Source organism: Geotrypetes seraphini, chromosome 1 (assembly GCF_902459505.1).
Source record: "Geotrypetes seraphini chromosome 1, aGeoSer1.1, whole genome shotgun sequence".
Taxonomy (NCBI): domain Eukaryota; kingdom Metazoa; phylum Chordata; class Amphibia; order Gymnophiona; family Dermophiidae; genus Geotrypetes; species Geotrypetes seraphini.
In genome coordinates, this window is record NC_047084.1 from 10,293,284 (window position 1) to 10,306,880 (window position 13,597).

The following is a 13,597-nucleotide window of genomic DNA, read 5'->3' on the forward strand; positions in this document are numbered from 1 at the left end:
AGAAAAGAAACAAATTAAATGATATTATAAATTAAATTAAATTATAAAAAAAAAACCCACCTAGGAAAAACAATTCAAGACAGATAAAAAGCAAAAGAAAAAGCAGAGCAATGAGCAAAATAATAAATAGATTGATATTGATAGATGTCTCTCTCTCTTTATATGTATCTACCATTTCTATATCTATACAGTACTCCCCCAAAACACGCAGCTCCTGATTGGTGTAGCCTGACTTTAGTACAGGAAGATGCGGTCGGAGCATTCCGCGAATTACTGAGTCCACGATTCATGAACCACAAATTTGCGGGGGAACACTGTATGTAGCTCTCTCTCTTTATATCTATCAATCAATAGATAGATAGATAGATATAAATAATATCTATTTATCTATGTATCTATATGACAAGGTAAAGATGAACATGTTTTCAATTTATGCTTACTAAAAATGACAAGTAACTTCATCTCATAAGGACTACAAGTCCATGTATAAAACCAAGACTGAAGAGGTCTGTTCCTATGACAAAGACATTTAATAAACCTAGCAGCCACAGAAAAAGCTGAGTCAGCACCTCTGGCCTTAGCAGTGACATAGAAAGAACCTTCTCACAGAGTAAATAATACTGCAAACCTGATCCTAATGGTGCAGAATTACAAAGTTTTGAGTTACCTGAATGATGTTGCTGGGACTAAAGAATGTTTTAAGGCTATTGAATTACTCCTGTGCAACAAGAGACATTTCATAACCAAGTTATCAATTATTAAATTGCCCAGAATTTTTTTCTCATTACATTCTACGGGTATCTGTCCTACAGTTAGAGGTACAGTATTTGGTGTTATCATAACCGCTTTATATGCCACCCACACTATTGCTAGCCTTGTTTTCATATACAAACTTTTTCTGATAATGCATGTAATAATATCGGAGACTTCAAAACATAAGGTGTACAAATTCAGAATCCCTCCTGACACTCTTCACAGCAGCTCTTAGAATACTTAAAGATCCTCAGAAAAAGGATTTTTTGAACTAACATTTCAGTGGTCGGTTATAGCGGCGGCAAGCTTAATAAAGGGATATGAGCCTTGATAAAACACCTTCAGGTGAAACATGTTGGCAGTAGAAATCCCTGAAAGCATGACCACAATTTTAAGCTAAGTACTTTAACCATTTATATACTAATCCCCTCTTCTACAAAGCCGCGTGGTAACGGCCCCAAAGCCCATAAAGATTTAAAGCACTTTGGGGCTGTGCGGCTTTGTAGAAGAGGGGATAAAGGTGGTAATATTATTTATAAAGCTATTGATAAAAGTTTTGTAGATTCGGTGAGGAAGTAGTACATAAAGCCTGGCACAATGAATGTATTTGAGTGCGAGGTGGTACTTCTGAGGATCTTTAAGTATTCTAAGAGTTGCTGTGAAGAATGTCAGGAGGGGTTCTGAATATTGTACACCTTCTGTTTTGAAGTCAGTGTTATATACTCTCACAGAAGATCCTCACGCAAACTATGTGCTGTTTGGCGAATTGTAATAATAATAATGTATCAGGATCTCTTTTTTTTTCCCATCATGTATATCACTAAAGAGACTTGGGGTAAACAGTAAATGATTCATGCAAACAAACAGACACAAAAAAGCAGTATTCAAATTTGTTGCTCAGTATAGGATGAACCAGAGAGCTACACATCCTATTATTGGTTTACCAATTTCCACACCATGAAGCATTTGATTCTGTATTTCGCTTCTAGATGCATGACGGACACTGTTTGCTACATAGTTTTAGCTGTTGTAAGTGTTCATCACTCGGACACAGCTTAATGCAGAACATGGCCATATTGGGTTTTATTTTATTAGGTGATTTAATTATTTTATTGGACTACTATTTATTTACATTAGTTCTTATTTTTTTTTTTTTTTTTGGGGGGGGGAGATTGTGTTGCTTCCTTTGTCAAGTAGGTGGGGATAGGGTAGCATAGGGTAATGGGATTTGATATATTGCCTTTCTGTGGTACAATCAAAGTGGTTTACAGTTATTCTCTGCAGGTACTCTCTGCCCCTAGTGGGCTCACAATCTGTGACCTCCTTTTACTAAGCCGCGGTACAGGTTTCTATCATGGCCCAGAGTATTAAATGATCCAATGCTGCTACAACGCCCATAGGAATTCTATGAGCATCAGAGCAGCGTTGGAGTATTTAGCGCTCCGGGCCGCAGTAGAAACCTCTACTGTGGCTTAGTAAAAGCGGGGTGGGGTGGGGGGGTATGTTTTGTTTCCTGTGCAATGGAGGGCTAGGTCAATGGTTCCCATCCCTGTCCTGGAGGACCACCAGGCCAGTTGGGTTTTCAGGATAGCCCTAATGAATATGCATGAGAGAGATCTGCATATAATGGAGGTGCCAGGCATGCAAATCTGCTCCATGCATATTCATTAGGGCTATCCTGAAAACCTGGCTGGCCTGGTCGTCCTTCAGAACAGGGATGGGAACAGCTGGATTAAGTGACTTGTCCAGAGTCTCAAGGAGCTGCAGTTGGAACCGAGCCAAGTTCCCCAGGTTTTCAGCTCATTGCATTAACCTAAGCTACTCCTCAAACTTTGTTGTTGTTACTGATAATGTACATCACTAAAAAGAATTGGGTTAAATTGTAATTTGTTAATACAAAGAAACAAAAAAAATTAAAAATTAAAAAATTCCAGCTTCCAAAACTTGAGTACTTTCCACATTTTGAGAAATCAAATGATGGTATAGTTACTATGATCATGACTTTATAAAAGTAATACCTGTAGTTTAAGAAAAGAAAATGAGATGCACAGACTGCAAATAGCAAATTTTACATAACATAATGCAGAGGCATAAATAACCCCTTCCTTACTTTGCTTTCACAAAGTTCACTGAATGCTGCACTTTTGCAATGTCCACAAAATATATTTTCTATTGTGCAAACCAGCAGAGATGATGAGCAATGGCATAATGATGAGTCACACGGTTTCCAAGGCGATCACACATACAGTTGAAGGGAATTAGATTGGAGAAATAGCCTCATGTTAGTGCAGTAGAGTAGCCCAAGAACCAAGGGGACTAGGTTCACTTCCCATTACAGCTCCTTCTCAGTCTGGGCAAGTCACTTAACCCTCCATTACCCCAGGTACAAATAAGTACTTCTATATAATATATAAACCACAAAAAGATACAGACCCCCACACACTCCCCCTAGTGATCACTGACCCCCCTTCAAACTGCCATAAAAATCAGAATAAAAATGTACATACTGACCTCCGGAATATCAGCACCTGGCTTAGGAAAGCCTAGTAGAGCTTCACAGAGGTGACTTTAGTAGTCTGGGGGTGGGCTAGTGAACCATAGAGACGAGGACCCAGGCTCATAAGCCACTCTAACCACTGCATTCATGGTGGAACATGTGCACCCACCACACACACACCCAAATCCTACTGTACTGCCATATAGATGTTGCCTGAAGCCATAAGGGCTATTGGGGTTGTAGACAGGTGGGTATAGTAGGTTTTGGGTGTGTTTTGGTGGGCTCACCATGACCTGCAAGGGAGTTGTGGTGAGATGTTTATGTGGTGCCCTTTTTGTGAAGTTCACAGCAGTGTCCTGTAAGGTGCTCCACTACTCTGTTGCCATGTCTGGGTGTCCAGTCCATCACTTTGCTGGCCCCTCCCACATTCAAAAGGTAGTGTTCTGGGTGTTTGGGTCTTGGACAAATTTTTGGTCGACCACCTGGCTACTCTAGAGACCTGTCTGCCACTCTATTAGGACTGCCCAGAACATCTGAAGCTGTCATACAAGCAGGTATGTATTGTGCTTCATTTGCATCTTTGGAGAGTGCGGGGGTTGGAGGGGTCAGTGACCACTAGAGGAGTATGGGAGATCATATCTACATCACTGCAGTGGTCACTTCAGTTTTCCACATTTTTTGCCCTTATTCATTGTTAAAACAGGTCTAGCCCCAAATGACCAAATTGTGCCCTGGACATATTCTAACATTCAATTATGGCAGAAAAATGTCCAGGTCATAAGCCTACCCACATCACACCTTCAACAAGCCTCCTTGAGATATAGACAAACTGTGGATGAACAGCATAGAAATCCATCTAGAAAATAGGTTTTGTAAACAGCAAAACGTCCATCTACCCCTTTATGCCACAACCCGTTAATACTGAATTTAAAACGGACTATTTGGGGGGCATTCTGGTAGCGGAGACATCACTCAGCCAGTTAAATGTTGATATTCAGCTCTTAACTGGCCAGGTTAACTGCATAAAGAGGACTGCATAAAACTCAGGGCCTGTTTTACAAAAAGCTGAGCTAGCGGCTGCAGTGCGGTAACGGCCCCGAAGCCCATAGAGATTTAAAGGGCTTCGGAGCTGTTGCTGTGCGGCTTTGTAAAATAGGCCCTCAGTCCTGTCTTTATGCAATAACCTATATCTGGTTAAGTGCTGAATATCACACTTAACCATATAATGCCTTAGCCAGTTCCAGAATCTAAGAAATTCAGTGGCAGTGCCTGGGTATTGCCCAGCATTGAAATTCTGGGTTTAATGCTGGTGGCAATCAGCAAAAATGTTGATCTTCGCTGGTTGAATATAGGGTCCCCTAGTTTTAAAGATTTAACTGTTTTGTTCCTGTTTGTGCAATTTTTATAAAGCCACTGTTTTTCCATGAGTTTACAGAAAGGGCGGTAGATGTGTGGAATAGTCTCCCGATGGAGGTGGTGGAAATGAAGACTGTATCTGAATTCAAGATAGCATGGGATAGGCATGTGGGATCTCTTAGGGAGAGGAGAAGATAGCAGATGTTGTGGATGGGCATATTGGATGGGCCATTCAGCCTTTATCTGCTGTCATGTTTCTATGTAAAATCTCCTTTCCATTGGTATGATGCATTAGCAGGATGTTCAGATAACAGAGATTAATTTATTGCAACTAAAACTCAAGCTGCTTTATGCAGACTCTTGTTTGCTCGTAGTATATAAGGAATTAAGTTGAGAGATTTGAACATAATCCATAGTTGGGTTATGAAAATCCTTGGGGGTTTTTTCCCCATTACAAAATGTAAATTTGATGCAGCAGATGAGATATATTGATGGACATTTTCTAAAGAAGGTCTGAGTCAGAATTGGGAGATCTGCTCATAACATCCAAGAAATTATCTGTCCATCTTACAGCAATTTTCAAACAGGAAAGATGTCCAGATTTGAACATTTAAAACAGAAACATTGAAATTATAAATGGTGGTGATGGAGAGGGTGGGGGTACAAGGCAACATTCTTATGAAGATGACCAGACAGAACAGAGGAGAAGCCTAGTGCAGTGTTTCTCAACCTTTTTTCATCAGAAACATGCCTCATGGGTAGTGCCCACATACGTGTCACACTGTACAGTAAACATAACCCCAATGGACCTTTGATCTGATGCAGTGTGGCAGTTCTTATGAATTAAATGAAAACATGCTCCACATCCACAAGAACCCTACATCCTCCCAACAACAGATGTAGATCCTAAGTAGCAATTTTGTCCATGGAAGTTACCATACAAAAAAGATATAAAGAGTATATATATACAGTTAGACCTTGGTTTGCGAGCATAATTTGTTCCAGAAGCATGCTTGTAATCCAAAGCACTTGTATATCAAAGCAAATTTCCCCATAGGAAATAATGGAAACTCAGATGATTTGTTCCACAACCCAAAAACTTTAATACAAAATACTATACATACTTGTATTGCAAGACCTCCTCATTTAGAACAGTCACTATACTCCCACAGCATCAGCAAGAGAAGAACCATTGGCTCAGTTGTGATGATGTGAAGCATGTATGCTGTATGTACAGTGGTGCCTCACACAACGAACTTAATTCGTTCCAGGAGCAAGTTTGTTATGCGAAAAGTTCGTTATGTGAAACGCGTTTTCCCATAACAATACATGTTAAAAAAAATAATTCGTTCTGTAGCATAAAATATGCTAAGATGACATAAAAAAAGATAAATTTTTGGTTATTATTTTTATTTAGATACATCTAAAAACATAATTGTTTTTTAAAACAACACACATTTTTTAAATTTAAAGACAGACTAAGTAGAGTCTAATTTTACAGTGAGAGAGGGCAGAGTCTCAGCGGCAAAAACTGGGACTTAACTGTTCATTTTTTTTTTTTTTTCTACCGTGTTTCCCCGATGATAAGGCAGGGCCATCAAATAAGACAGCCCCCCCTTTTTAGAAAAAAATGTAAAATAAGGCACCCCCCCCCGCAAATAAGCCACCCACCGATACCTGCGCTTACCCGAATCGGGTGGTACGGTGGGTGACTCCGTGTGGTCCCTGGCACCCCCGACACGATCGGGGCAAGAGGGAGCTCAAGCCCTCTTGCCCCCCCGACTCCCCGACACGATCGGGGCAAGAGGGAGCTCAAGCCCTCTTGCCCCCCCGACTCCCCGACATGATTGGGGCAAAAGGGAGCTCAAGCCCTCTTGCCCCCCCGACTCCCCGACACGATCGGGGCAAAAGGGAGCCCAAGCCCTCTTGCCCCGCCGATTCCCCAACTCCCCGACAATATCGGGCCAGGAGGGAGCCCAAGTCCTCCTGGCCACGGCGACCCCCTAACCCCACCCTGCACTACATTACGGGCAGGAGGGATCCCAGGCCCTCCTGCCCTCGACGCAAACCCCCCCTCCCCCCAACGACCGCCCCCCCCCCAAGAACCTCCGACCGCCCCCCCAGCCGACCCGCGACCCCCCTGGCCGACCCCCACGACACCCCCAACCCCCTTCCCCGTACCTTTCTGTAGTTGGCCGGACAGACGGGAGCCAAACCCGCCTGTCCGGCAGGCAGCCAACGACGGAATGAGGCCGGATTGGCCCATCCGTCCCAAAGCTCCGCCTACTGGTGGGGCCTAAGGCCCGGGAGCCTTAGGTCCCTCCTGGGGGCAGGGCCTGAGGCACATGGTCGGGTTGACAATCCTAACCTGCATTGTTTTTTTAAATGCCCACTTTTGAAAAAACAAGATAGAGGTTTTGCAGTACAGTATAATCTCGTTATAACGGACTCGTTTATAACCTTGCCTATAGCGGACAAGGTTCACTGATCCCGGCCGAGCACCATTATAAATATACAGAAAATCATCGGATATAGCGGACTCGCATATAACGGACTTTCGGATATAACAGACAACTATTCTGGTCACGAGATCCACTTTTAGCTGTAATTTTCTTTGGCTATAACAGACATGCAGGCTCCACCTACAAGGCGCATGGCATGCTGGTGATATAGTATCAAAATGCAGCCCAGAAGAAAATGACAGAGTATTTTTCTTTCCAGAACAGTATGACATAATGCTTTATAATATCTTTTAGTGTTCTGGTTTTGCAATCATTTCATGCCATACCAATGATTTGCTGAGTTTTGTTCTTGATGTTGCTGATATGGTTGTACAGTGACTGTTGTTCATTGATTGAACGTTGTTTCAAGCTGACCTAAATAAAGTTTTTAAAAAATGCAACTCTGGATATAACGGACTCTGGATATAATAGACCGTTTTTCCAGGTCCCTTGAAGTCCATTATAACGAGATTATACTGTATTGCAAATGAACATGTTTGGTATTGGAGTTTTGTGCATCTTTCGCAAAACGTCCAAACTCGGATTTGGGTGCCATATCAAAAATGGCTCTCTATATCACTTAGAATATCGACTGCGCCACTAGAAGTGGCAGGAAATCTTCACAAAAACAATCAAATTTTTAAAAAAACAAAGTGGGATGGTCGAGATGTTCCAGTAGGGGTCTTTACTTCAGTAACATAAAAACATTCAGCGACTCAACACTGCGTCTGTTTTGGTATTCAGGGTACCTTCCACAGGAGTTTTGATTTCCTATCAAAGATCAAACTCGGTGAAGTCCTCTGCAACAGTGAGTCACCATGTCTGAGCATGCCTTTGGTTTTGATTTCCTACCAAAGGATCAAACTTAACGAAGCCCTCTGCAGCAAATTTCATTGTACTGTTTTATGGAGAGCCTATCTAAATCTTCTTTATAAGAGAAGCAATGTTTTGGGGGGTTTTCAAAACGTACCTTTAAAACAGGGGTCCCCAAAGTCCCTCCTTGAGGGCCGAATCCAGTCGGGTTTTCAGGATTTTCCCAATGAATATGCATTGAAAGCAGTGCATGCACATAGATCTCATGCATATTCATTGGGGAAATCCTGAAAACCCAACTGGATTTTGGGGACCCCTGTTTTAAAACATAACCATTTGGTTTTTAAATAACAAATTTCAAGACTCCTGAGGAAGGTGCCCTGAGTACCAAAACGCATGCAGCGTTGAATCACTGAAATATTACGTTACTTTGAATATCGACCCACGGTGTCCAATTTTGCATTTTTAGAGATAGTTGTGATATGACTGGTGCACAATTGGTAAATTTAATTTTCAAATTCTCAAGGAGGGCACTTAATTCTGCAGATTTAGTTTGGGTGTCCAATACCTTTGTACTACCCTGCTTATTATCTGGGCCTTTTTGCTTTTTTTTTGGGGGGGGGGGGGAGGGGACTGGCAGCATGGTATCCTGCCGTTCAAAGAAAAGAGACTCTCCATGTTAATTAGTTATTTAAGTAGGATGACAATAACTATGTCGCAACAAAAAGTGCTTCAAGACTATTACATAAGATTCTCAAGAGCCCCAAGCCAAAAGCAACAAATTGCAAACCCAAGGACTTCATTGCATGTAACCAAAATGGCTGGTTGAAATGCTAATTGCCATTCAGCACAGATAAAAGACAGACATGCATTTTTTTTTACCCCAATACTACATCATTGTCTTGCTTGAGGATTACTCAAAATATATTCAGAAGAGGAAGTTCTGTCCCTGTACTTCAAAAAAGTGGGAAATTCTATAGCTCAGGCCACATCTCACATCTAATGATAGCCTGCAAAATCTATAACAGATGGAGGGATTAAAGGGGTAAATCCCTAATAAAGGAGCTGCCTGGAACGGTGCCCAGCCTACAAATACAAGATTCACGGACCACAAGCTGAGGAAAAGTGCCTAAATAATTAGATGAGTTTATTAAACCAGCCAAAGCAGCAGACCATAATGGCCATCTCTTACCCCAGTTCTAGAAAAAAAATCCAGGCTAGCAAGTGACTTCCAAACTTCCTTGGCTTGGTAATTAAGGCCCTGATTAACAACAAAATTTCTTCTTCAGCCTTCCTCCTCCTCCAAAAACAAAATTAGGAATGACTAGGGATTTTCAGTCAGGAAACTAATCTTTCAGTTAAAAGACACCTTCACAGAAATGAACTGGTGAATCCCCCCCCCCCCAAAAAAAAAGTGCATATTTATGACAGAGATCTGAAACTTAAAGGGTTTAATCATTTGGGCCTCTTTAGGGTATGCACCTGGTCAGGGTAAGGGTATTAGGGGACCTAGGTGAATTTTCAGCTTTGTGTCTCCCCTCCCTCTCCCCCACCCAGTTAAATTAAAGATCCCTGGGCACACCCTTGAAATTTTGATAAACTCAACAATTTTGACCACTTCCTTGCCATGTCTCCAGCAACAATCTTCTAAAAGTGAATAATTTTGATTTCATACCTTTAGATTTTATACTTGGTACATACATAATTAGTGCAATTTCCAAAGCTATTTACCTGGGTAATGGACTATTTTAAAATTACCTTTTTCCCTGTGTGTAAAAGTGCAAGTACAAGTCGATGATTCTTGAGAGGCCTGACTGCTTTGAATGGCCGCGGCTCTTTGTGTCAGCTAGACGATTGCCTAGTCTCGCCTAAGTGTTGGCTGACTCTAGCTTTTCTTCAGATTAAAACACAACAGAGATTAATACAAAGTTCTAATATTTAAAATACAGTCCGTCTGCTTCTATTCAACAGAAATTAAATACTCCATCCAGCCGCAAATTCGTTACTCTAAAACCGGGAGGAGGCATATTTAGGCAGCATCCACTTTGTTCCAAGTTCAAAGCAACGTGGGGAGCGCCTTAAACTTCCAACAGAGCTGGCTGAACAGAAGCCAATGAAAAGGGGGGGGTCAGTGCCCCCAGCTGGCTCTAGATGCAGAAGCAGTGGTGCCTTCACTGCTACAGTATCCAGGGCACAAACCTTTAAAGTTCATCTCTGGGCATAGATGAAGTGTAGAGAAGAGCCATTGCACTGCGATTCACAAGCCAACAGAGTATAAGAAGGTGCCCTTGGATTTGCTAAATCCCCTTAATACATTTTATCCTCTGATCAGCTGGTATGAAATAAAAATCTCGTGATTAGGCTTTTACATCCAGCTTTTCAGTCACAGGTAGAAAATGGTTAAAAAACAATCTCGATCCTTTAGCATTTTTTAATTTTTTTTAAGTTAAACCGAAAAGTGCACATAACTTCACCTCCATTGCACCGGGAAGGGGTAAAACGCAGACCTCGCGGATCTAAAACCGCACGTCCTTAAAAATCTGAGGTCCGTGCCACTTGTAGTTTCTGGCTCCGACAGACCTCGATGACAATTTAGCGCCGACGGATCCGTCTCAGCATATGGAGGGAAAAGTATTAGGATCCGTCAGTGCTAAAATGTCATGGAGGTCTGTCAGAGCCAGAGACTAGTGCTGCAGCGGCTCTAAAACGAATCCTTTAAATTGGTTTCCTGGTAAAAGAAAGTGAGAGGTGGTTGTGCTTGCTATATCCCTATCCCACCCTGCTTAAACGTGACTTTCTTTCTGGGCACTGTCCATTCACATTCGTGTTTGTTTTCAGTAAATTTAAAAATCTGAGGTCCGCGACACTTTTAGTCTCTGGCTCTGACAGACCTCGATGACATTTTAGCGCTGACGGATCCTAATACTTTTCCCTCCCTATGCTGAGATGGATCTGTCAGCGCTAAATTGTCATCGAGGTCTGTCAGAGCCAGAAACTACAAGTGGCACGGACCTCAGATTTTTAAGGATGTGCGGTTTTAGATCTGCGAGGTCCGGCAGGTCCGTGTTTTATCCCTTTCCCCATTGCACCAGGTACAAAAAAAAGTAGCTATATATAATATGCAGACCCGCATTGTTTGTAACCACTGAAGGCAATACATCAAGTCCCATCCCTCTTTTTTTCCTTAATTTATGCAACATTTAAAACTGCCCTGAGAGTCTAGCAGGGATAAGGCACATCTTAGGAAATAAATCGTGCAACCCAGCATTAACTATTTCACTCTGAATCTTCATTTTTTAACCAATCAGACTGATAAAGAAGGAGATTCTGAAATCATGCAAAGGATGCAGTACACGGATCAGCCAAAACCCCACAGAGAAAAGTGTGTTGCAGTATCTTTATCCTGATCTGTACAGCTTCCCGCTCCGGATTTCTTGCAAAGCTGCTTACTCAGACATATTCGTCCGCCTCTCCTAAACTATTGTTTCTCAGCCCTATTGTCTGCACCTACCCTGGGGGCTGATGCGTCCGGAGAAACCCACTGTTTTCGAGGCAAGAAAACATGTATAAATAAGCGGCATATCATGCGTTTATGTCCCTGAAACTGAAACATTAACGTATTCGAGTTAGGCATATACTGGCATTCATATTAAGTACAGTAAATTATAGATTCTTTTGAATATGCTCTTGTTACAAACAGAGTGAGTCCCCGCTATTAAACTAAACTAAAGCTTAACTTTGTATACCGAGTCATCATTCTGAGAAAGCTCGACTCGGTTTACAGCAATTAAATAAACAGGGGAATGATTTACAAATGATAAATAGAAGAAAATAGCAAAATTTCAAAAGAATTAATGTTTGGCAAATAGAGTAGTTTTAAAAGATTTACGGAAAAATTAAAATGAACTGGAACTCCTTAAAAAAAAAAAGGGGGGGGAGATCATTCCAGAGTTTCTTGAAATTAATTATGGTGGTAAATACTTTCTTTACTAAGGTATCCAGCTGTGAAATACAACCTAGTATATACAGTTACAGTATCTCACCGTTTCTTTGAAACCAGTTTGGGTTTCAATGATCAGGAAAGAATGAAAAAAAAAATAATAAGCTGTCTCACACTATAGCTATGAAGTTGATTGTTTTGTTTTTTTGGGGGTTTTTTTTTTTGGGGGGGGGGGTGTATTCAACTGCTGCTGCTCCCTCTTATTTATTAATTAAGAGTGCTGTTTTGCTTCTGCCCTTTCACAAAGCTGGATGCTTTTTATAATCCAGAGACTGATCCCTGTTAAAAGTATTAGCCCACTAAAGCACTAAGCTGTCTCCCAAAATACCAAATAAAGTATGAAGAATGAATCATTTGTTCCTATAGAAAAATCTTAGTAATGAAGCTCATTAAATAAACCTCGATATCAGCTTGTGCATTTTTATTTTTCTGCACTCGCACCTTAGATTTTTTTTTTAAAAAAAGTATTTTACTCTTTTCCTTCATACAAAATTGCAATCTCTATATTTAAGGCACACCTAAGATCTTTGGCACGATTTACCTGCACTCCTTATTCAGGTACGCAAATCTTTCGACGATGCTCCTCCTCGGTTCGGTTTTAACCCTTCTTGCTAAAATCTGTTCGGCATCAAGCTCACGCTTTGCCTGCCCTCCTGCTGACTCCTGTTCGTTAGTTTCTCAAGACCGTCTTAAGGTTAGGGCACTAGGGGTGGAGGCAAGGGAAGCATCTTAAAGGGGCAATGCCTCTGGAGGTGTCCCCACCTTAAAACAGCAATGCCTTCGTTCACCTTAAGAGACAACCCCTTTTCAAAATGCGGACACGGACCAAACTTAAAATCAAACAGCGATGAAAGACGATGGGAACGGAAGGTACCTAGAGCTGCAAAGTAGTCAGTAGTGTCTGGTCAGTATCTGTGCTTTTCCCCCATCCTCCAAACCCTGGTATTTCCCTGCTGCTGTTTGTTGGTTTCTCATTAGATAAGTGACCCTGCTCCTTCTCCCCTATTTATAAGAGCTCTGTTTTGGTGTAGTTTATTACTAATACTACAACTATTCTTTACACATTTGCAAAACCCACCCTTTAGGGGTGGGGGGGGGGGGTGGAAAGTTTATATTGATGCCTTATAAATTCTAACAACAATAAAGAAAAATATAGTAAAACTTTGGTTTGCAAGTAACTTGGTATGCAAGTGTTTTGCAAGACAAGTAAAACATTTTATGAAATTTTAACTTGATATACAAGCAAGGTCTTGCAATACAAGTACATATAGTATACATACATCACACCATCAGAACTGAGCCAATGGTTCTTCTCTCTCTGTTCTAAACAAGCAAGGCCTTGCAATATGAGTACATACAGTATTTTAGAAACATAGAAAATGACGGCAGAAAAGGGCCACGGCCCATCAAGTCTGCCCACTCTAATGACCCACCCCCTAACTTCCTCCATGAAGAGATTCCCACATGCCTATCCAATTTTTTCTTAAAATCTGGCACGCTGCTGGCCTCAACTACCTGTAGGGGAAGATCATTCCAATGATCAACCACCCTTTCGGTGAAGAAGTACTTCCTGGTATCGCCTTGAAATTTCCCACCCCTGATTTTCAACGGATGCCCTCTTATTGCTGTGGGTCCTTTATGAGATAAGATATCTTCTTCCACCTCGATACGGCCCGT

General features: G+C 41.5%; 1 protein-coding gene across 1 annotated transcript in view; it reads right to left on the reverse strand.

The window, feature by feature from the left end:
* The window catches only part of ADGRV1 (adhesion G protein-coupled receptor V1), a 786,618-nt gene extending 774,041 nt beyond the window's left edge, over positions 1-12,577 (reverse strand). The window contains exon 1 of the mRNA XM_033919809.1: positions 12,462-12,577. The gene's annotated coding sequence lies outside the window, so the exon portion shown is untranslated. The remainder of the gene's footprint in view (positions 1-12,461) is intronic.
* Between the last annotated feature and the right edge of the window lie 1,020 nt (positions 12,578-13,597).